The sequence below is a fragment of the Cebus imitator genome, unplaced genomic scaffold (assembly GCF_001604975.1).
Source record: "Cebus imitator isolate Cc_AM_T3 unplaced genomic scaffold, Cebus_imitator-1.0 Scaffold42, whole genome shotgun sequence".
NCBI lineage: Eukaryota > Metazoa > Chordata > Mammalia > Primates > Cebidae > Cebus > Cebus imitator.
Window position 1 is genome coordinate 15,168,707 of NW_016107357.1, and position 24,627 is coordinate 15,193,333.

Genomic DNA, 24,627 nt, shown 5'->3' on the forward strand with positions numbered 1-24,627 from the left:
ATTTTTAACAAATTCATTGTTTCTAAGCTATTTTCTAGATATGTGAGGTTAGCAAAGGCTCAGTTCTATGTAAATAAAAATATGTATAAAGTATTGTCAACCTCCCGGCCCCACCTCTGGCAGAGATTGGTTACTCAAATGCTTATATTCAGATGATATATTTCTTCCTTGCCCTGAAGTTTTGAAAATTTTAATAGCTCCGTGGATTGAAACGACAGGAGAGAAAAATATTTCGGGCTCTTTTAGTAATTTTTATGCTCATAAAAATGTTCCCAGTGTATCAAAGGCAAGTTTGATCTCAGAGAGGTAATATCCTCCAAAATGTATCTCAGGTGCCATCTCCCTACTGAAGACCCTTTCCTCTTTTCCCAATTGGCTTATAAACTCATCATCCAAGTGGGCAAAGGACATGAATAGACGCATCTCAAAAGAATACATACAAGTGGCCAACAAACATTTAAGAAAATACCCAGTATTACTACTCATCAGAGAAATGCAAATGAGAATCACAATGATGCCATCTACACCAGTCAGCATGGCTATTAAAAAGTCAAGAAATTGCAGATGCTGATGAGGATGTGCAGAAAAAGGAATGCTTATACACTCTCATTGGGAATGTAAAATAGTTCAGCCCCTATGGAAAACAGTATGGAGATTTGGCAAAGAGCTAAAAATAGAACTACCATTTGAACTAGCAATCCCACTACTGGGTAACTACTCAAAGGAAAATAAATCATTCTATCAAAAGACGCCTGCAGGCAGATGTGTATTGCTGCACTAGTCACAATAGCAAAGTCATGGAATCAACCCAAGTGCCCATTCATGGTGGGCTGGAGAAAGAAAATGTGATACATACACACCATGGAATACTATGCAGCCCTAAAAAAAGAATCAAATCATCTCCCTTGCAACAACATGGATGCAGCTGGAGGCCATTGTCCTAAGTGAATTAACACAGAAACAGAAAGCCAACTTTTGTGTATTTTTACTTATCAATGGGAGCTAAACAATGGGCATACGTGGACATAAAGATACAAACAGTAGACACTGGGGATTCCAGAAGAGGAGAGGAAGGACATGGGGTAAGGGCTGAAAACTACCTGTTGGGTACTATGTTCACGATAGGGGTGATGGATTCAATAGCAGCCCAAAGCCCGGCGTTACGCAATATACCCTTCGAACACACCTCCACAAATACACCCTGAGTCTAAACTTTTTTTTAATTTAATTTTTTAGAAACTCATTTTCCATGCCTGGTCATTTCTGTTTACGATTTTGTTGGTCAAAACTGCTATCTAGGCAGTTGCCAGTCCTTCGGGATTTCCAAGCAGAAACTATAACAAGAATTAAAAACCAGTGGGCTGGGAGCTCCAAGTCCCCAAACACCTTCACAGTCAACCATGTGATGTTCCTCATTTACGAACCACAAGCAGAGGCAAGCTGCGGGGTCTGCTGGATCAGAGCAGATTGCAGCCAGGCTGGCCTTCCCCAAGGAGCCACACACTGTCCCCTGGACCCTGGGATGCCCCTACTCCCCCGACTCTGTTTATGTTCAGTATCACACACTGAACAATCACGTGCTACACTTCACAGTCAGCAAGTTTATCTTGAGTTAAAATTTGACCAGTAGAAACCAAGTTGTGTTTACCCCGGTTCTGTAGCAAGTCATGCGCAAATTGCACCTGTGAACATTTTCTTTTTTTTTTTTTTTTTTTTTGAGACGGAGTTTCGCTCTTGTTACCCAGGCTGGAGTGCAATGGCGCGATCTCGGCTCACCGCAACCTCCGCCTCCTGGGTTCAGGCAATTCTCCTGCCTCAGCCTCCTGAGTAGCTGGGATTACAGGCACACACCACCATGCCCAGCTAATTTTTTGTATTTTTAGTAGAGACGGGGTTTCACCGTGTTAACCAGGATGGTCTCGATCTCTTGACCTCGTGATCCACCCGCCTCGGCCTCCCAAAGTGCTGGGATTACAGGCGTGAGCCACCGCGCCCGGCCGCAATTTTCAGCACACATTCTGTACTCCCTCCATAGTTCTCATGGCAATGAATGCTGCGGGGAAAGCCAGCAAGTGTGAAAGCTTTGGCAAATGTTCAAATCCTCTCCAGAAATGGTTCACAATCACGGCCATCAGGGTGCATGGGTCATGACCATCCTCATCGTCAGAGCACAGTCGTTGAGTCGTCTCTCTTCCTATAAATGCAAACTCAACCCAATAGCCCCTCTTCTGAACAGATTAGAAACTCTAAATGCTGTGACAAATATTTTCTCACTGTAATAAGAATACTCTACACTTAGACTTTCTTTTGTTAGAATTTAAAAGAATTTTATAGACTGGATTTCAAAACACTTTCCAACTGTTTTATTTCCTATTTATGCACTGGTCGCAATGTGTTAAGCACTATTTAAGTGCTTTCAAACATTATTAATTCATTTATTCCTCCTGACAACTTGGCGAGATAAGTACCATTACCCCATTTTACAGATCTGCAAACTGAGACACAAAGAGATTAAGTAATTTGTCCAAGGTTACATACATTGCTAGTAAGTGGCAGAGCCAGTGAGTTGAACCCAGGCCCAGACAAGAGCAAGTATATACCCATTTTCCATGCTGTCCTACTAAGTAAAATGTACATATTGGTAATATTATCTCGCTGTCTCTCTCTCTCTTTTTTTTTTTTTTTTTTTTTTTTTTTTTTTTTTTTTTTTTTTTTTTTTTTTTTTTTTTGCAGATAAATTGAAGAGAAGCTGATTTTGCTAGGGCTATCAAAACAAAGTACCCTAGACTGAGTAATTTAAGCAATATAATTTATTTTCTCACAGTTCTAGAGGCTAGATGTCTGAGCTCAAGGTGCCATCGGGGTTGGTTTCTCCTGAGGGCTTTCTCTTTGGCTAATAGATGGCCACCTTCACCGGCTCACTTTACATGGTTTCACTCTGAGTGCATCTGTACCCTAATTTCCTCTTCTTAAAAAACACCAGTCATGCAGAATTAGGGCACACAGTAATGACTTCATTTGAGCTTAACTACCTCTTTAAGATCCTGTCTCCAAATAGAGTCCCATTCTGAGGTAGTGGGGCTAGGGGTTCAACATGAATTTAGGGGGACACAATTCACTGTAACATCTACCACATAGTCATAATATGCTAGCCATTATATGAAATGTCAAAATGTGGAGCTCCAAATTATTTGAGAAGGCACAATTTTCATTGTGGATGTTTATTTTTGTTTGGTTTTTTTTTTTTTGAAACAGAGTCTTGCTCTGTTGCCAGGCGCCAGGCTGGAGTGCAGTGGCGCAATCTCAGCTCACTGCAATCTCCGCCTCCTGGGTTCAAGCAGTTCTCCTGCCTCAGCCTCCCAAGTAGCTGGGACTACAGGCGCATGCCACCATGCCCAGTTAATTTTTGTATTTTTTTTTTAGTAGAGACAGGGTTTCACCATGTTGGCCAGGATGGTCTCGATCTCTTGACCTCCTGATCTGCCTGCCTCAGCCTCCCAAAGTGCTGGGATTACAGGCGTGAGCCACCGCGGCTGGCCATGGACATTTATTTGAATGACAAAGTTGACACAGCTCTTGTTTCTTTCCTAGATGGTTGGCTTGACCACGCTTTCCAATTTGAGGTGGGTCTGACGACCCGGAGGTGTAGTGCTTACCATTGTTTTACTTTGACTTCCTCACTCCGTATGCCAAGTATGAGAAACTGTTCATCTCTCTCTATCATCTATGTTTCAACTCTCTCTTGTCATCTACCTTTCATCCATGTATCTATTTATCTATCTAACTTTCTATATGTCAATCAATCATCTCAATGAACCGCAAATTAAGGAGTGAAGTGGTCATCTCGTTAGTATGCGTGTCTTGGGCATGTCTTTAAAAAGACTCCATTTTAGCTTTCTCATTATAAAATGTGTCTTTTAAGCCAACTGTAGAAAGTATGACTTAGTATAAAGGGAAGGAGCTTTATGGCAGGAAATCTAAGGTAAGCCATCTTTTATGACCAGAAGTAAATCCCTGGGTACAGGGGAAAATCAGAGATGTGGAAATAATAGGCGTGTGTATATATAAGTATGAGATATTCATCTCACAGCGCCTGTCCTGTAGAGGGTGATTTAAAAATATTAAAGGAAGGAAAATGGTATCCTGTCCCAGTTTTTTTTTCCAACAAATGGCATAAACACATACTTGCAATGATTTAGGTCCCTACAATGATTAAGCACATGTAACAGTGTAATTTTACTTCTCATATAAAAGCAAATATTATCCTGTCTCTCCTAGTTCTAATTCTAATTACCCAAGTACAGCATGTCCTTCTTAACTGTGTTCATCACTTCTGCAATTACTGTGAATGTGGAAGTGCTATTTAAACACATTTTAGAGCATTATACTACTGTTAGCATGAATGTTAGCCACTCCTTTCCCTTCTTTTGGTTTTGAATCCCAGAAACTAAAAACAACATTGGACACTAGTGAAGTGAAGTTGCCAGCATAATGCTGAGTAAACTACGGCAAGCCTTTGTTAACCCTAGTGTTGTAATAATGAGGTTCAGCATTTGTTTTTTAAAATTTCAAAATCTGCGGTCTTTTAACAGATGTTGGGCTTAGTTCAGTGTCCTTCACAGTGACGACTTTCCTTTCCAGTAGGTTACGTGTGCCATGATTGAGGATCTGCCTGTGTTCTTCAATGAATGGACAGAAATGTAGATCCAGAGAAAAATGTGCCTGTAAGTTCCTCACTATTTTGGAAATTGCCAAGTGGTTACTGTAGTGGATTATAGTATTGTTTGCAATTATTTGTCCCTTCTTCTTTAAAAGGATTATCCATCCCTGCCTTAGACCCCTTATAGATAGGTAAATATATTTCCCTGACTCCCTGTCAGGCTTGGTCATTGGTCATGTGATTTTCATTAGCCAATGACATGTGAGTAGACAAGGTATATGCCACTTAGGAGCAGAAGCTTTAAATGTGATGGTGTGATTCTGCTTGGTCTCTTGCTCTTCTGCCCTCATACAAGAGAAAAGAATTTCCCAGATAGGAGCTGCTCCTTCAGCTGCATCCTGGGATGAGAAAATAGCTGCGACAGCAGACTCATAGCCTGCATGTCTCATGAGGAAGAAATAAATGGATGATGTAAGCCACTGAGGTTTTGGGGGATTGTTTGTTATGCAGTGAAGCTGACTAATACAGTTGCACAAGATTTTGCTGAGATTTGCACAGATAAAACAAGGTAGGATGTTAGTGCAAGAAGATGTTATATTTCCAACTGGTAAAGGGCTAGTTTATAAACATGAAAGAACACATAGCTTACATAACATTTGTTGGAGAATATGCCCTAGAAAATCATGACATCACAGATATACACTAAATATCTGAAGGCAATTAACAAGAAACATTTCCAGCAGATGAGTTCTTTAATAAAGACAGAGCTTGTTTCAGAATTGGTATCTTCCTGAATATTTGGTTTGTGTAGACATTTTTACAAAGTTCTGTTAATATTTTTCCAAAGTGTATGATAGGTTACAGATTATAGCTCTGCACGCCAGTAGGTTTCGTGATAAGTGTTTATTGGGTGTAAATATTACAAGGAGAAGACTGGAGCACCATGATAAAACTTGAGCTTAGAATAGTACCTAGTATAGATTAGATGCTAACAAATACTTATTCGCCGACTGAATAAATTATAGTACTGTAGAGTTTAGGTAAGATATGGGGTAACCTTTATCCTGAGGTTTGTTCGCTGTTTATTTAATTACGAATTCTCTCCCTTCTCATTCTATAAAGACTCTGGGTCAACTCACTCTGGAGGTTGTGCCTAATACAACGTATCTTCTTTTTCTTTGTTTTTCTACACAGAAAGTGGGAATCGTCAGAGTGAGAAGAAAAGGTTTAAAATGTTTGGAGAACTTCAGCGTTTTGTAACGGTATTCCCTTACCCCTTTTCCCTGCTTCTTGAGTATTTGTGGCTTGTCGCTGTTGTTTCTGTGATTGATGCCAAGTCCACTCCAGCGGCTCCTGTTCTGCTCTCTACCTTAGGCTGTGCTGGCCATGGCTACGAGCGGAAGACCCCATTCAGAGTTTCGGAAGCTGTGTTGGAGGACAGTGAATGGAGAGAATGCAGTCTTGGAAATTTGGAAATAGGTGGGATCCAAAGAGAACCCCCAATATAGCATTTGCTTATTGTTCATAAAATAGCTGGTGAATGCATGAATATATACGCTTTGAGACAGTAGAGATGCTTGTACGAAGAGCAGCTGAACACCTGGTGAGGATAGCAATACTTGTGTGTGTCCTAGCTGTGAGCCTATGCCAGGGTTAAGTCTCCTAGGAAACCAGAGTATCACCACACTGTGCCAAACCCAATCTCATGATAGTGGCAAGAAGTTTAGCTTCCTGTCCCACCTAAGTGAGGGTGTACCTAGTGTTAGTAAATTTCATAAATATAACATTTTAAGTATTAAATAGATTTCAATTAGACACTTTATGTATTTCTGAAATTAAATAACAATAATAAACCTCCTCATTTACCTTCAAATATTGAGGTAGTGAGAGAAGAGTAATCATTTAGGTTTATGCTTTTCGGGGTATCAGTATTGAAGAGTGCTCAGGAATGGCTGAAGTTGTCTTTTCTCTGTCTGAACCTCCTCCACTAATCTGTGTGCTCTGGAAAGGCAGAAGCTATACATGCCTAGTTCACTGCTGGGTCCTCAGTTACTACCTGGGTTCCCATCTTGTTATAGGCACTAATACACACTCGATGACCACTCGATGAGCTGTACTGAGAAAGCCGAAAGCCACGACAGGGCCAGCCCATATCACTGCTTGGCAGGAGCCGCTCCTAAGTCGGTGTTGCCCTGGGGAGTCTGAGAAAACACCTACATGGATAAATTAGTGCATTTCTGGCGAAAACCTCACTGAAATATCACTATAAATTAGTTGCTGAAAAAGAGTACTTCAGGTGACTCACGCTTGTAATCTCAGCACTGTGAGAGGCCAAGGCAGATGGATCACTTGAGGTCAGGAGTTCAAGACTAGCCTGGCCAACGTGGCAAAACCCTGTCTCTACTAAAAATACAAAAATCAGCCTGGCGTGCGCCTGTAGTTCCAGCTACTTGGGAGGCTGAGACAGAAGAATAGCTTGAACTATGGAAGTGGAGGTTGCGGTGAGTGGGGACCACACCACCACTCCAGCCTAGGTGACAGAGCAAGACACTGTCTCAAAAACAAAAACAAAAACAAAAACAAAAAACACTTGATATTGAATGTTAAACATGGACAGATATCTATAATATTAATAAGACCTTTCATCTGTTGAGCAATACTGTATTGCGATATGTTTTAAACACTGACATTAATTTATTTAATGCTCACAACCACTCTATGGGTGCTGTGGCAGGCAGCCTATGCAATGGCCCCTGTTGATCCTCACCTCCTGGCATTCACTTCCTTTTATAATCCCTTCTCCTCGAGTGTGGACTGGATTCATATACTTGCCTTGAATGAGTAGAGTATGTCAAAGTAACAGGATGTCCCCCTTCAAGATCAGGATGTAAAAAGTCTGTGGCTTCTGTCTTTGGTGCTCTAGTTGCCATACCGTGAGCTGCCCTGCAGAGAGGTCTATGTGACAAAGCGCTGAGGGAGACCCCCAGCCAACAGCCAGTGAGGAAGTGAAACTCTCAGTCCAACAGACTGTAAGGGATGGAATCCTGTTGACAACCACGTGCATGGACTTGGAAGAGGATCCCACCCTAATCACTAGTCACACGTCAGATGGGACCGCAGCATCAGACAGTAGTTGGACTGCAACCTCATGAGATACTTTGAACCAGAAGCTCCTGGCTGAGTCGTGCCTGGCTCCATAACCCACAGAAGTTGTAGCTAATACATGTTTATTGGTTCAAGCTGCTAAGTTTTGGGGTAATTTATCATACATCAATAGATAACTAACATAGGCAGGTACTGATATTATTTGCATTTTTCAGAAGAGGAAATTGAAATTTAGAGAGGATAAGAAATGATGGAGCCAGGATATGGACCTTCAGATATGACTCCAGGGCTGCACAGTTGAGAACTAGAATCAATTTTGGATAGTGTTAAGCACATTACCGTTGTTCAGTCCAGGTTGGTACTGTGCAGAAACTTTGTGCTTCCAGACTTTAGATGAGCTAGTATGAGCAGACGAAAGATGGTCTCCTCCCAAGCCAGGTCAAGATTTTAAAAGAAACACGAGAAAAAAATTATAGACCATGCAGGCAACGATAAAGCATTAACATTCCATTTCTAACAAAGATGATCTTAGTATCAGTCAGAGTTCTCCAGAGGGACAAAACCAATAGGAGATAGATGGATGGAAAGATAGATAGATTAGATAGATAGATGGATAGATAGATAAATAGATGATAGATAGATAGATAGATAGATAGATAGATAGATAGATAGATAGACAGGCAGACAGATAGACAAGGGAGGATTATCAGGGGAATTGGCTCATGTGATTAAGGAGGCAGGGAAGTCCCACAACAGGCCGTCTGCACACTACATGCCCATAGTGTAGCTCAGTTAAAGTCCGAAAGACTCAGAACCAAGGAAGCCAGTGGTGCAGCTCTCAGTCTGAGGCCCAAGGCATGAGAACCAAGGGTGTCCTGGAGTCTAAAGGCTGAAGAGCCTGAAGTTCTGCTATCCAAGGGCAGCAGAAGCAGGATGTCCCAGGTCCAGGAGAGAGAAAGAAGGAATTCTCCTTTCCTCTGCTTTGTTGTTCTGTGTGGGCCCCCAGCTGACTGGATGGTGCCTGCCTACATTGAGGGTAGATCTTTCCCACTCGGTCCACTGACTCATGTGCCAGTCTCCTCTGGAAACACCCTCACAGACACACCCAGATTTGAGGCTTTACCAGCTCTCTAGGTATTCCTTAATCCAGTTAAGACCTAAAATTAACTATCACAGCTTCCCTGCCTTCCAGTCCACCACTCAAAAATAACCACTCTCAGCACTTCCTTCTGTTCTCTATTCCCTCAAAATTAGGCGAAGCACAGCAAATGTGGATGTACATTTGCATCTATAAAAATATTGTGTGTGTCTGTGTGTGTGTGTACACATATACACATACAGTTGACTCTAGAACATCATGAGGGTTAGGTGCACCAATCCCCAACACAGTTGAAAAATCTGCACATTAACTCTTGACTCCCCTAAAACAAAACTACCAAAAGCCTATTGTTGATCAGAGGCCTTACCAGTAACACAATCAAGCAACACCTATTTTGTATGTTACACGTATTAGATACTGTATTCTTAGAAAAAAGTGAGCTACAGAAAAGAAAATGTTATTAAGAAAATCATAAGGAAGAGAAAATATACTTACTATGTGTCACGTGGAAGGGGATCATCCTAAAGGTCCTCATCCTCATTGTCTTCATGTCGAGTAGGCTGAGGAGGAGGGAGGAAGAGGAGGGACTGGTCTTGCTGTCTCAGGGGTGGCGGAGGCAGAAGAGAATCTGTGTATAGTGGACCTGCACAGTTCCAGCTCATGTTGTTCAAGGGTCAATTGCATACACAACACCACACACACACACACACACACACACACACACGTGTGCAAAAATTGGGGATCATGGTTGTTTCTATTATTTATTGCTACATAACAAATCATCCCCAAACATAGTGGTCTAAAACAGCAGCAAGTGTTTGTCCCCACTTCTGGTTTCCGTGGGTCAGGAATGTGGAAAGAGCTCAGTAGGCTGGTCTGGTATTGCTTGTGCAGAGGCAGGCAGAGGCTGAAGCTTGGAGCACCTGAGCATGTCTCTCTCCCCATCTTCTTTCCACTTGTGTTAGTTTGGGCTTCCTCTCAGCATGGCGATCTCAGGCGGCCCACTTAGCCACTAAAGGCTTAAGAACAAGTATCCTAGCAACGAGGCAGAAGATGCATCACTTTTTACATCCTAGACTCAGTATCACATATTATCATTTCTCTCCTCCCCTGTTGGTCAAAACAACCACAAAAGCCTGTCCAGTGTGAAGGGGATTTCATCTCCCAATGGAAGAAATGTCAAAGAATTTGCAGACAAAGTTTTACATTTCCATAATGCTGTACTCACACCACTCTCATGTGGAGCAGGTGCACACATCCAAGAAAGTCTCTTGGGTGTAAAAGAGTGTAAAAAAAAATTGAGCTTATATTTCTTTGTTTTAATTCACCCCTTTTGCTCTATTTTTGTATCTGATTATATACCTGTATATATTCTATAAATAAATAAATACATTGGGGGATGTGCCCAAATGTGTTTTTGTACAATTTAAAAACTGTATCAAATATTGCTGAATATGTTGCCCTTAGCCTTGCTTCTTTATTTTCTACATATTAAAATTAAAGATCCTCTATATGCAAGCTCTACCAATCAACTTTTCACTTTTTTAAAAACTGCTTCATAAAGTTCTATTGTCTAACCAGTCTCAGCTGGTGGACATTTTAGGTAAATTTCAGTTGTTCCTGCTATTGTAAGCAATGCTGTAATGTCCATCCTTGTCCTGTACGTTTTGGCATAATTTAGTCAAGGTAGTAGTAGTCTAAACTCATGCAGTCGAATTCCTGGATCAAAGGGAGCATACATTGAAAATTATAATTGTTATTTTTAAATTGCTCTCAGATGAGTCTATTAATGTTGGCAACATGACTATCAGTCGACAGTCCCCATAACGATATTTGTGAGTTCCTTTCTCCACATATCTTCACTGGCACTAATTATTTTAAAAACTTTATAATCTTTGCCAATTACGTGAACAACGATATCCTGTTATGATTTGGATATGCATTATTAATTTCAAGTGAATGTGCTTATCAGACATCTGTGTGATTTTTCTTATAAGCTGCCCATTCAAATTCTTTGCCCAATATTTAATTTACTGGTTCGTGCCAGCTTTTCTGTATTGGTTTGTACCACCTTTTTATAATCTAAGAAAATTGGCCGGGCACGGTGGCTCAAGCCTGTAATCCCAGCACTTTGGGAGGCCAAGGCAGGTGGATCACGAGGTCAAGAGATCGAGACCATCCTGGTCAACATGGTGAAACCCCGTCTCTACTAAAAAATACAAAAAATCAGCTGGGCATGGTGGCGCTTGCCTGTAATCCCATCTACTCAGGAGGCTGAGGCAGGAGAATTGCCTGAACCCAGGAGGCGGAGGTTGCGGTGAGCCGAGATCGCGCCATTGCACTCCAGCCTGGGTAACAAGAGCGAAACTCCGTCTCAAAAAAATAATAATAATAATAATCATCATCATCATCATCATCTAAGAAAATTAAGCCTCTTTTTCTCATATATGTTGCAAGTATTTGTCCTGGTTATCACATTTTTAAAAGTAATTTTGTCATACAAAAAGTGTGCATACTTTTATGGTATAAATTTATAATTTTTTAAATCTATGACTTCTATACTAGAAAGGACTTCTCTATACAGAGATACAGAGATTATCAATAAACACATCTTTTTTTTTTTTTCTTTTTTTTGAGATAGAGTCTTTCTCTGTCACCAGACTGGAGTGCAGTGGTGCGATCTCAGCTCACTGCAAGCTCCACCTCCCAGGTTCAAGCAATTCTCCTGCCTTCGTCTCCCGAGTAGCTGGGACTACAGGCACATGCCACCGTGCCTGACTAATTTTTGTATTTTTTGTAGATACGGGGATTCACCATGTTGGCCAGATGGTCTCGATCTTCTGACCTTGTGATTTGCCTGCCTCAGCCTCCCAAAGTGCTGTGATTATAGGTGTGAGCCACCACGCCCAGCCCACACACCCATGAGTTTTTAAATCTTATGGTTTCAAATTTTTTAAGTTTTTTATCCACATGGAATTTATTGGTGGTAAGAGTACGGTAAGAACGAGTTTAATGGATTTTTTTAAGTGGCTAGCCGCTGGTTCCAACACCATTTGTTGAATAGCCCTTCTTGTCACCTCTTACAACCAACACTTATTACTTTCACCTGATCCGCACTCATCAAGTATCTAATACTTACTACTTTGGGTAGATGTTGACAATTACCTAGAATCAGGGCAGAAGCTACTGTTGCTATAAAGAGAAGGCCCTTATATATAACTTCCTACTACAAGCATATACATGCCCTTAGAGGCTAAGCTGATCTGTCCACCCACCTCCAGCCTCTCTGAGATCATTTTTCCTTATGTATATTTGGCAATTCTTACCCACTTGATTTTTTTTGTGCTTGCTCTGTTGCCCAGGCTAGAGTACAACGGCACAATTTGGGCTCACTGCAACCTCTGCCTCCCGAGTTCAAGCATTCTCCTGCCTCAGGCTCCCAAGTTGCTGGGATTACAGGTGCCCGCCACCATGCCCGGCTAATTTTTTATATTTTTAGTAGAGACAGGATTTTGTCATGTTTGCCAGGCTCGTCTAGAACTCCTGATCTTAGGCGATATGCCCGCCTCGGCCTCCCAACGTGCTGTGATTACAGGCATGAGCCACCATGCCTGGCCACCACTTGATCATTTTTTGGGTCAGTGCTCTAGGCACAACCACTCTGTAAGTCACTTTCACAAAGTGCTCTTCAAGATTATTCATGTTCATCTCAATAGATGCAGAAAAAGCATTTGACAATGTTCAGCATTCTTTCTTGATTAACAAGTCTCAACATTTTAGTTACAGAAGGAAACTTCTTCAACATAATAAAGGCTATTTATGAAAATCCCAGAGATAGCATCATAAGCCGTGGGAAAAATTGAAAGCTTTTCCTCTAAGATCCAGAAAGGATGCCCATTCTTGCAACTTCAATTCAACGTAGTATTGAAAGTGCTAGCCAGAGCAGTCAGACAAGAAAAAAACATAAAAGGCATCCAAATAAGAAAAGAAGTAAAATTTTACCTGTTTACTGCTGAGATGATCCTATATGTAGAAAACCCTAACAACTTCAAGCACACAAACACACACAAACCTGTTTAAACTAATAAACAAATTCAGTAAAGTTGGAGGATACAAAATCAGCATACAAAAATCTGTATCTTTCTTCACAACAATAATGACTTATCCAAAAAATAAAAAATAAAGAAAACAATTTCACTAATGATGACATTAAAAAGAATAAAATAATTAAGAATAAATTTAACCAAATAGCTGAAAGATCTGTACACTGAAAATTATAAAACATTGATAAAAGAAATTTAAGATGACACAAATAATGGAAAGAGATCCCATATTCATGGATTGAAATAATTAATATTGTTAAAATGTTCATACTACACAAAGGAGTATGAAGATTCAAAGCCATCCTTGTCGGTATTCCAATGGCATTTTTTACAGAACTAGAGAAATCAATTCTAAAATCTGGATGGACTCACAGAAGACCCCAATAGCCAAAGCTATTAAGAAAGAAAAACAAAGATGAAGACATCATACTTGGTGATTTTTAAATTTTAGTACAAACCTATAGTATTTGAAATAGTATGTTATTGGCATAAAAACAGACACATAAACCAACAGAACAGAATAGACAGCCCAGAAATAAACCCAAGCATATACAATCAACCAATTTTTGAAAACAGCACCAAGAAGACACATGCAGAAATCATAGTCTCTTCAGTAAATTGTGTTGGGGAATCAGGATAGCCACATGAAAATTAGACCCTATCTCACAACACACACACAAATCAACTCAAAATAGATTAAAGATCTAAATTAGGACCTGAAAACGTAAAACTTATAGAAGAAAATAGGGGAAAGCTCTTTGATATTGGCCTTGGCAATGATTTTTTTGAATATTACATCAAAAAATCAGGCAACAAAAGCAAAAAAAGACACAAATGGGACATATATATATATCACAGGGATTTGGTAAAGTAATTTCCCTGTGTTAGCACAACTTATTAAGGGATTGGGGATTATAAATGTCAGTCAAAGGAAAGGATACAATCACGGGTCTAATTCAGATCACAGACAAGTACAGCTTAAACATTTTCCTTAATCAGTATACTTTTATACACACACACACACAGACACACACACACACTGGAATATTATACAGCCTTTAAAAAAGAGATACTGCCATTTTTGACAATATGGATGAACCTGGAGGGCATTATGTTAAGTGAAATAAGCCAGCCACAGAAAGGAAAATACTGTGACTCATATGTGAAATCTAAAAGAGAAGTTAAATACAAAGAAAAGAGACAGTAGAATGGCTGTTACTGGGGATGAGAAAGGGAGAAATGGAGAGAGGTCGAAGGGTGCAAAGGTAGGATACGTAAATCTGAAGGTATAGTATACAGCATAGTTAATAATCTTATACTGTATACTGGAAACTTGTGAAGACAGTAGATTTTAGGTGCTCTTACCATACACACGCACAAAAAATAACTATGCGAGATGATGAATATTTTAATTTGCTTGACTGTAGTAACTATTTCACTCTGTATATGTATGTCAAAACATCATGTTGTATGCCTTAAATATAGACAATTTTGTTAAAAAGGGAAAAACTACCAATGAATAAAATGGAATTTTTAAAACACCATTTGTCTCTGTGGAGTTGAATCGCTGTAGGATTGATATTGACATGACTCTTCTCTTTGTGAAGGCACATGGCACCTTGCACTGTGTATGAGTCCTTTTGGTTTGGTGGAGTGAGTACCCTCACCCTCTATTTATGTGATAAAAGCTAGGATTATGCTGGAGGTCTCTTTACCTCACAGTTGTTTTTTTGTTTGTTTGTTTTTTTTCATTTACCTAATTAATCTAGGCTGCTTGGAAAAAGTTATGTTGGTGCCGGGATTCAGCCCTGGCCTGGACAGAGGTGGCCACTAGAGTCATTAGCATGGACATCGGCACCAGTGACTACGTAGGTCCCAGGATCGTAGCCAGCTGCCTCCGGAGATCACTTGAGAGGTGCAGAGACTGTGGGGCAGCCCCTCATTCTTGTCTGAGACAGTGATGCCCTCCCCACTGAGGAATTACGCACAGTTAGCAGAGGTGGGAGCTGGGTTCTTCCACATCCTGCAGCAGATCAGAAATCCCAGGGTGGGGACAGGAGGATAGATTTGTTGTGCCAGCTCAGCACCCACTCCTCCTGTGTGCCGAGGAGGGCTGCTGAGATCCTCCAGTGCTCTGGGCTGGGCCAGGACCCAGAATTCCACCTGAAGTTGGAGAGGCTTCAGAGCTCAGCCCCTGGCCAGCAGAGTCCTGGGAGAGCGGGCAGGACTTGCAGATACAATCTCAGCAGTGGGACTGTGCAGGTGGCCCCAAGGCCCCTGGCTCCACAGATGAGACTCAGAAGCACAGCCACCTCAATTTGAAAACAATTTGAGTTATCACACTATTTAAAGGGGTCTGCAGGCTCAAGACCTGACTAGATTTAGAGCCCTAAGGTTAACAGAAATCAGACAGTTGAGAATGAGAATTTCACATAAATAAAAATCTGAAAGTACAATGTGCAACAGAGAAGCTGCAATGATTTTTTCTTTCTAGGCTATGGATAATTTCCATCGTCAGATACATTATTCCTGACCAGGGGAGTGGGGAGTGTGAATAGGGCCACTGACTTTTTTGTTCATTTAAAATCACTGTAATTTGCTGAGGAAGGTTGAATGACTCCTACATTTTTTTAAGGCAGCTCTGAAATGAATGGCTTCATTTAATGAAATCACAAAAGAAAGAATACCAGCAAGACCACCCAGGCCCCAGCTCCAGTTTTTCCTGAAGAATCTAGCCGCATCTCCCTTTTTGAAGGCAGAGTTTCATCTTGTAATTAGAAGATTCCTTTGTTTTTTTAATGATCCTAAAGCACTGGTGTCATCTGAGGGAAATTACCTTTTTTTTTTTCTTTTGAGATGGAGTCTCTCTCTGTCGCAAGGCTAGAGTGTTGGAGTGCAGTGGCGCGATCTCGGCTCACTGCAACCTCGGCCTCCCGGGCTCAAGCAATTCTCCTGCCTCAGTCTCCCGAGTAGCCAGAACTGCAGATGTGCCCCACCATGCCCAGCTAATTTTTCTATTTTTAGTGGAGACCAGGTTTCACCATGTTGGCCAGAATTGTCTCGATCTCTCGACCTCATGATCTGCCTGCCTTGGCCTCCCAAAGTGCTGGGATTCCAGGTGTGAGCCACCACGCCCAGCCGGAAATGACCTTTTAGGCAACAACTGCAGCCATCACTGGGGGCTTTCAGTGTAAGAGGCCCACACTGAAGTCACAGGCTATGAAGCTGTCCTATGAGAGGCAGGTGAGGCTCCCTGGGCAGGTAACAGGTGTGGAAGGGGGCATCCAGGCACATGTCCTGCTGTGGTTCACAAAAGGTGCCACCACCACTGTCTGTAGGAGGCCGACAAAAACTATTTTGCAAAAAGAGGCCATGAGTGTTTTGATCTTGGAAGGTTTACGTGTCCTCTTCACTTAAGAGTTTAAATGCTCCTCCCCAGGCGGCGTGAGCATCTGAGGCCTGCGCCTGTGGCAAGACGCAGCTATGAGCCACCAGGTCCCTAAGGTACTATGTTGAATTTCTCAATCTGACTTTGTTTAGTTTGGGGAAAACATTTTTTTGGTCCTGAAAGAAAAATCACTGTGGTTTCTCTCCTACTCCCACCCTCTGTAATCGCCGCTTGCAAGAGTTGCACCATTTTCCCAGAAAACCAAAAAAATGAGGATGCTGGGCAGACATTCTTTGTGTCTTTTCTTCCATCTCCCTCTGCTCCAGGCAGTCTTGTCTGCCCTCTGTCCTTACACCTCCTTCCTTCATGCTGGGTTCACCTCTTTCTCCTTGGCAGATTTTCTCAATCCTCCCCTTGGTAAATAACGCCTCAGTAGACTTAGAGGTAGCCCAGGTCCTTCCTCCCGTACAGTGCCAGGACAACCTCTGCCCCATCACAGGCTCAGGCTGAGCCAGCCGCCAGGAGTCATCTCTGCAGCACCCTGCAGTCATCCTGCTTGATGTTTCCCTTCTCCCTATAGGCACTTGTAGCTCATCAAGTCACTCATCAACCACCAGTCCCTGAGCTTCCACTAAGGATCAATTGCTTTGTGCACTATTATTTTGCACCTGCCTTTGGAAGCCTTCTAACGTCATTTCACATGCAGAGGCATGCAGGCTTCTCTCCTCCACCGTGTGCTGTCAACTGACCTATTCCTGTCCTTTCTACTCCCTTTACCAGGGTGGTGTCAGGAGTGAGTAGCACATTAGTCAAAGCTCCTGGATTCTCTTAAACAGTTCAGCTACTGACTCACTATGTGAGTGTGGACAAGTCACTTCCCTTTCTCAGCCCTAACTTCTCCAGCCGTAATATGCTCTCTGTACGTCTGGAAAGAACAGCTAGAACAAATGGGCTGTCCTCTATACGTAGGTTAACTCCATAATTTATTGTCCAACTTTCACTTTTGAGAACAACAGGGGGTGTTTTCATGTTTATAACAGGACAGCTTAAACAAGTTCGTCCCTGGCACACCCAGGCTGTGTGGTGCATGCCAGCTTCTGGGATCTCAGGTGAGAATGGGGACAGGAGCAGGCATTCCTCAGCTTATCACCTGCCGGTTCACAGAGATGGAACATCAGCAGCTTGCTGCAGTCTGAGCTGCTGGGTTTGCTCTAGAGAAGGAGGCAAGAATTTCAGACTATCTTTCATACATTTCTGACCCATGTGCAAAAACAGTCAGATATAACTCTCCAACACCCAAAGGGTCATCTGACAAATGGTGGGTAAAAATGAGCAAAACTGTTAGAGTGACAAAGAAGGCTCTAATCTGTGCACTGTAAGTCCCAGCCTCAAACATTATGCCACAACGTGCCCCTCTGAAATTTAAACCACCCTGATACCAAGCACTTGCCTATTTCAGGTGTCTAAAATAACACCCAGCCAAGTCAATTAAGTTGAGCCCTAAGGAAGGGGCAAAGGACCCCAGCATGGCTCTAAGGGGTCTTAGTAACTTCTAAGAATTCAGAAGTGGAAGTGTTTGCATATAAGAGCTACATCTGGGCCTGCAGCTCTCAGAGCCCTGGACTTAATTCCTTCTGGGGAGGAATATCCAGGTAGGAACAGAGAACCAGGATGCAGCATGCAACCACAGTCAGGAATCAACAGAAACAGAACCACCCATGCTTGGCTCGGAAACCAGATACCAGGCGCTAGGCAGGAATTCGCCCTTGGTGAGCTGTTGCTTCATTCTCTAGTTCCCCAGGCTCCTGGACTCCTTGACAAAAGCCAAGCCAAACAGGGATCCCAGGTGAGGGCAGGCTGGCCAGCCAGTGCCAGCTCATTCAAGGTTAGACTAGGGCTGGGAGGATCCCTGGCAAACCTTCAGGATGTCAGGCACTCAACAGAATCGCAGAGGTAGGCAAGTTTCTGCACCTCCAACATCCCAGTGGAAAGGTGCTAATTTCCCAAAGGCCTTTCATCAAAAGGCCCAAGTAATCTTTGGCCTGGGTCTAGCTAGAACCACTGGGATCTGGGACGAAACAGCAATTGCAGGTCTTGCTGGGAGTGTAGAGAGAGGTTGGCTACAAGTGGGTCCCAGTTGACAGGGTCACAAGGATCAGCCAGTTCCTAGGTGCAGAGTTGGGATCCGCGGGCCTTGCCCCTGAGCAGCCCCACTGACACCTGCAAGGACTTGTTTTACTATAAAAGGGAGAGGGAAGGGGAATGGGTTTGTTCCATCATCAAAGGTGGAGGGCGGGAGGAAGAAGAACAGGAGATGGTTGTCCAAGTGTATTTATTTTCTTCTAAAATGTAAACTGAATTGGAAATACCTACAGAAACACACAGGCACTTTGATCATCAGCCCATTGGGTGGGCAACATGTCTAATCTCTGCTCTGCCCTGCACACTGTGGGCACTTGACAGATGTATAGGAACATCTCCAGTGTGGTGGTGGCCACATTTATTGGCTTTGTGACATTCATCAGGGCTTCCTTCTTATTAAAAATGCAAGGGCTGCAGCTATTTGGAAGGACACCAGGTATATTCACTCTAGGTAGAAAACATTTCTTCTTTCTCCAGGAACCCAAATGGAACACCCCAGATCTTGGGGAATACAGAGAAGCAGTGGGCAGAGAGTCTGTGGTGGTGGAGGTGGGACACAGAGCCGAGCTGTCCCCAGGTTAGATGTCTCAGACGAAGGAAGTCCTCCAGAGTGCATTTCCTCCTGGAGATTCTGCCATTGTTGACCGTGATGGTCAAGAATTGACTATATGTTTTATATTTATTTACTTCCATAGATTCTCCACTTCAATTCAGGGAGATAAGATTAGGGAGTTGGCCCATTTCGTCCCTTTGATTTCTTGTCATTCAGCCCCAAATGCAGAAGCTTGGTGGACAAGCCGCTCCCAGGGAATGACAAACAGTGTGAACATTACAAGAGCGTAAACATCGATGGTAGTGAGTGGGTAAGAGAGGCCAAAGAGGGAGAAAAGAACCAGTCCTGAGGAGGCTCCTCCTCACTCTGTCCAGTTTTTAAAACTCGAGTTTTTTCCTTTGTTCTTTGTTCTTTCCCTTGTCGCTGAGGCTGTCCCAGTAGACACAGGGAGGTTGGGGCAGGGCTGGAGCACTGCGGATCCTCTGATGTATGAGAATGAGTCACCCGCTCAGGCCTCTTTCTAGATAAGCAGAGATAAAGGCCCAGCTTTGTAGCAGCTGGAGTGTGAGAATCCCTCGCACTGATCTGGGTACAATGGGCCGACTGCAGGCCCAGGGGCCCTCAAGTCTCATCCCCAGTGGTCTACTGAGCTGTGCATGGGCCAGCTCCCTAATCTTACCTCCCTGCATTGAAGTGGAGAATCTATGGGAGTAAATAAATGGAAAATAACACAGCCAATTCTTTACCATCACAGTCAATAACAGCAGAATTACTCCAGTACCTTCACTCGGAAGTCCCAGCCAAGCCTCCTCTGTGTGTTCCAGGTAGTTAGACATGAAAGGGGCAGGAGAGGGCTCTCCCCACCGCCCACCAGAAATGTTGGGTGATGGTTTGGCCATCATCGCATGCCTTCTCTAAAAATGACAATTCCACGAGGCAGGAAGAGACCATTTCCTGATGGTCCGCACCTGTTAACATCCAAATGTTAATTGAACGCAGGCCCCAGGGAGAAGCAACTTCCTGGGCATGCCTGTTAAGAGACAAAAATGGTGACGTGTGGTCACTACTCCACCAGAAAACGGAAGAAAGCCTCAGAGGGCCCTGCCTGGACCTTCCCCTAACCACACTCTGCATGCTCCATTCCAAAGGGTAAGGCGGGCACTGTGCATGCAGGAAACCCACCCTGTATGGGAAGACTCCTGGGAAAGAGGCAAGCCTATAAAGTCCCAGGATCAAGGTTAAAGACCCTCTTTTTTTTAACTGTCTTCTTTAGCTCTCTTTTCTCTCTTGGACCTTCAGGCGCCTGCTTGGGTCTCTTTCAAGCGAATTTTCCTTTCTTTCCTGTTCTAAAGCCTTTTAACTAAACTTCCACTCCTGCTCTGAAACTTGCCCGCTCTCTTTTTCTGCCTCATGCCCCTCAGTCAAATTCTTTCTTCTGAGGAGGTAGGGACTGAAGTTCCTGCGGACCCATAGGGATTCTCTGCTGCTAACTCGGGGTGACTCGGGTCTCCTCCCCTGCTGACATATGTAGCAAGTCCTGTCCTGGGCTGGCAGGCACCACGGCTGACACCACATGTGCAGAGAGAGGGGGAAGACCAGGCAGTGACTCACGACATCACCCTCCTCTCTGGAAGTCAAGATGTAGGTCTTGTCAGGTGCCCTGCAGTCTTCAGCACTGGTCACAGCCAGAGCCCCTGCAATGCAAACCAGGATGAGGGAAAGCCGCCGGAAGACGCCTACAGCGTTTTTTATTAGTAAATCCAGAGAACGTGTTATATAGAGTGTATGGCAACCACCATTGGATGCATTTATTCATTCACTTGTTCAGTAAGGAATTTTCCATTTCTTTATAAATGAGTAAAAGGTACAGGCTGGGTGGCCTTGGACAGTATCCAATTAATGAAAGACAGATTTGAATAAAAATGTGTAAGCTCTCGAATACCAGGCTACTTACTGCCTTAGTCAGTATTCAGAGGGGAGCCATTGGAAGTTTATAATGAGAAGGAAAACAAACACGATTTTCTGGTTCCTGATACTTTCCCATGGACAGTAACAGTTTGCCTAGAGATTCAGCAAACCATGGTGTCTATAAGATGCATGGGTTGTTCTGAGCACCAGGACGCTGGCTGCAAGGTGCGGGGCCCTTGGTCCACCGGGGCCTGTCCTGGTCCCTAAGCAAGCTGTGGCAGGGCCTCTCTGGCGGCCCACCCAGTGGCCTGTGACAGGCGATCAGGAAGCAGAGGCAGCACAGTTGGGGCAGAACTAGGATGACTGAACCTCTCCTGCTTAGGTTCAGGGGCCCTCCCTCAAGGTGCGGCCTGTGTGAGACATGGATCCATAGCCTGGTAACCAAAACTGGCACACCCAGCAGAGTCACCTCCATGGCAGCACGTGACCTACATCAGCCAGTCAGCAGCTCTTACTGAGGAGGCCCTAGGTCCAAGTGCATGTGCAGCATGACCGGGAGAGGGGCTTACCTACATTGAATTATCAACGTGAGATACACACACATGAGAAGTTCCAGAAGCAGCAAAGGATCACGGATAGTTTCAGAAGCTGAGTAGGGTGGAAGGAAGGACTTTAAGAGGAGGTGGCGCCGGAGCTGGGAGTTGAGGGAGAACTAGAGTGAATTAGGAAACCCAAAGATGAGAGGGTGTTTTGGGCACGGGGAGAACATGTGTGAGGTATGCTCCGGAGAAGTGAGCACTCAGTATGGCGGAGCCCATTTTTGGAGGGAGGTGGTGTTCACTTGCCATTAAGGTGGCAAAGCTAGGTTTAAACCAGCCGTTCGATGTTTCTGAAAGTCAGGCTGAGGGTTTGGATGGTCTTCAGAGAAGAACCATGGAAAGGCTTTGACGAACAAGGCCAGATTCAGCAAGATGGTGTGGATACAGAATTCAGCCTGTGCCAGGGTATTGTGTTAGGGACTGGGAGTTCAACCGTGTTCAGACACGGTCTCTGCCTTTAGAGAGTTTCTAACTGGGGGGATATGACACATAAGAAACAGACATTTTTGGGTTAATGTGGTAAGGGCTGTGGTAAAAATATTCAGAGGTACTTGTTGCAGCTTAGGAGAAGGCCAGGACACCTGGCTGTGTGGGGCACAGGGAGGGAAGGAGAGGGAGGCGAGTATGGACGTCAGTGTATACCATGGGAGGGTTTGTACCTTCTCCTGAGGGCAAGAGGCAGGGAAGAGATGTGGACCAGACTTGGACTCCAGCCTAGGGAGTGGCAGGGAGGATGCAGGAGCGATTCGGGAGGTGGATGACCCAGGCGAGGGTGGGAGAGAGTGGGAAGTGGCCGTTAATTGAGGTAGATGGGTCCAGCAGCCCTCTGACAAATGGACGGGATGGACGGGCAGGAAGGTGCTAGAGGGTGAAGACACCATCAAGAAATGAAGGAACCTGGTGCAAGGTGAGAAATGCTGGAATGGAGAAGGAACAAGGCAAATAGGCTCTTGAATGCTCCAGCTGCCTTGCTGAGAGTAGGCTGTGAAAGGGGTGATCTTAGTGCAGTGAGATTTCCCTTTTAAATAAGTCTGCCCTTTCGGTGACATCAAAAGAAGAAGAAAATTCCTCAAAAGCTCCCAAAGACCACCACTGCTAGCAGTTGGGAAGTATTTCCTTCAGATCATTTCTCCTGCGTCTGTTTGTGTTTGGTTTTAACATGTTCTAATCATACTGTGTATCCTGCTGCCTTTAACATTCTAGTGTGTATATTTCTCTGCATGTTAAATTTATCCTGGCTGGGACAGATGTTCATGTTTTCATGTAGATTTACATGAAGAGGCTCACGTTGCCACTTTTTGTTTCTTTCTTCACAGTAAACTTTGAAAATGCTGCTTCCCTCCCTTCCGTGCCTTCCATCCTCACCTCCCTCACCCTCTTGCCCTACCTTCTTTCTTTCCTTCTTTCGTATGCTTCCTAGCTCCCCCCTTACTACCTCCCTTCATTTCCAGAGTCATGAATAGACATTTTCTGTTACATCAGCAAGTTTCTTTGTAAGACATATGCCAGAGAATATTTCTAAGGCCTAAATTCTCAGAGGTTTCAAGATACCCGTTGGGCAAAGGAAGGATTTTTGGTGATGGCAGCTTCACGCCAAGGGGCGGGGAACTGGTGGCTGATGATTCCAAGCCAGGGATACTTGTCAAGATGGAGAGGAGAGGAAGGTGAGACTGGGCCCAGGCAGAAAAAGGTGTTTCCCTGATTTTGCAAGGCCATAGAGGCTCAGAAAGAGGGGACTATATCACATTCCATTTAGAGAAAGGGAAAAATGTATGGTGTATCAACTAAGCCACAGGCCCACATGTGGGAGGAGTTCCCAACCCTGATCTATAACACCCATTGGTCTCTGGCCTGTTAGGAACCAAGCCACACAGCAGTAGGTGAGCAGCAGGCAAGCAAGTGAAGCTTCATCTGTATTTACAGCCACTCCCCATCACTCCCACTACTGCCTGAGCTCTGCCTCCCGTCAGAACTGCCGCAGCATTAGATTCTCATAGGAGCTCGGACCCTATTGTGAACTGCACATGCGAGGGATCTAGGTTGCTCCTTATGAGAATCTAATGTCTGACAATCTGTCACTGTCTCCCATCACCCCCAGATGGGACCGTCTAGTTGCAGAAAAACAAGGTGAGGCACCCTACTGGTTCTATACTGTGGTGAGTTGTATGATTATTTCCTTTATTGCAATGTAATAATAGTAGAAATAAAGTACACAATAAATGTAATGTGCTTGAATCATCCTGAAACCATTCCACCCCCATCCATGGAATTGTCTTCCATGAAACCAGCCCCTGGTGCCAAAAAGGTGGGGACTGCTGTGATAGTGTTTCCAGCGAGGCTTCATAAGAACCAGTTTGTTCTTCCTTTGCTTCCTACCTGTAGGTATACACAGCCTATCTCTCTCTCCCCTGCAACTCTATGTCTCTGTGTCTGTCTCTCTCTCACACTCATACTTTATCTCTGTGTCTTTCTCTCTCTCTCCCTGTCTCTCTTTCTCTCTCCTTTAACCCAGTGAAATTTCCAAAGGAGCCTCTGTTCAGTACTCATGATAACGTTTGCTTTGTCCCATATGCCCGCCACGGTCCCCAGCCCTTGTGTGTGTATTTCTCACAACACCTCCAGGAGGAAGGTACCGTTATGCACAGAAAGAATACCTCGCTTGTCCGCAGTTACACAGCCCGTCAGTGTCAGAGACTGGATTTGAACTCAGGTCACCTGCCCCCAAAGTCCATTCTTTTAACCACTGTGCCATACTATGATATCGCTATGTTATATTCTTTCAACGTCATCGTTTTCAAAAAGAAGATAGAATCCCTTTTAGAAGTGGGATTTTATTGCAGAGACAAACATGTTCAAAGTTCTTTTGACCTGAAAGCAGATGATGTACCAAAGACTCACAATTTCTTGCACTTCAGTCTTTGGGTGACTGTTTTTTCCAGCCGCGCAAGAAGTAACCCAGGAAAACGTTTTGCCTTTTCCTAAGATGTCTGGAGAAAAGCTAGGCCTTTGCCTTAACAGTGCAGCCTGGCCTTAGCGATGTCGCGGCTTTGTGTTCATCTGACCTCCGTGA

The 24,627-nt window shown here is 43.7% G+C and overlaps 1 long non-coding RNA gene across 1 annotated transcript; it reads left to right on the plus strand.

The window, feature by feature from the left end:
* The first annotated feature begins 4,449 nt into the window (after positions 1-4,449).
* LOC108302826 lies at positions 4,450-20,848 on the plus strand. Its single transcript, XR_001824535.2, has 4 exons — positions 4,450-5,461; positions 14,737-14,966; positions 15,607-15,737; positions 20,050-20,848. It is a non-coding gene; the product is annotated as an uncharacterized LOC108302826 (long non-coding RNA).
* Positions 20,849-24,627: the final 3,779 nt, after the last annotated feature.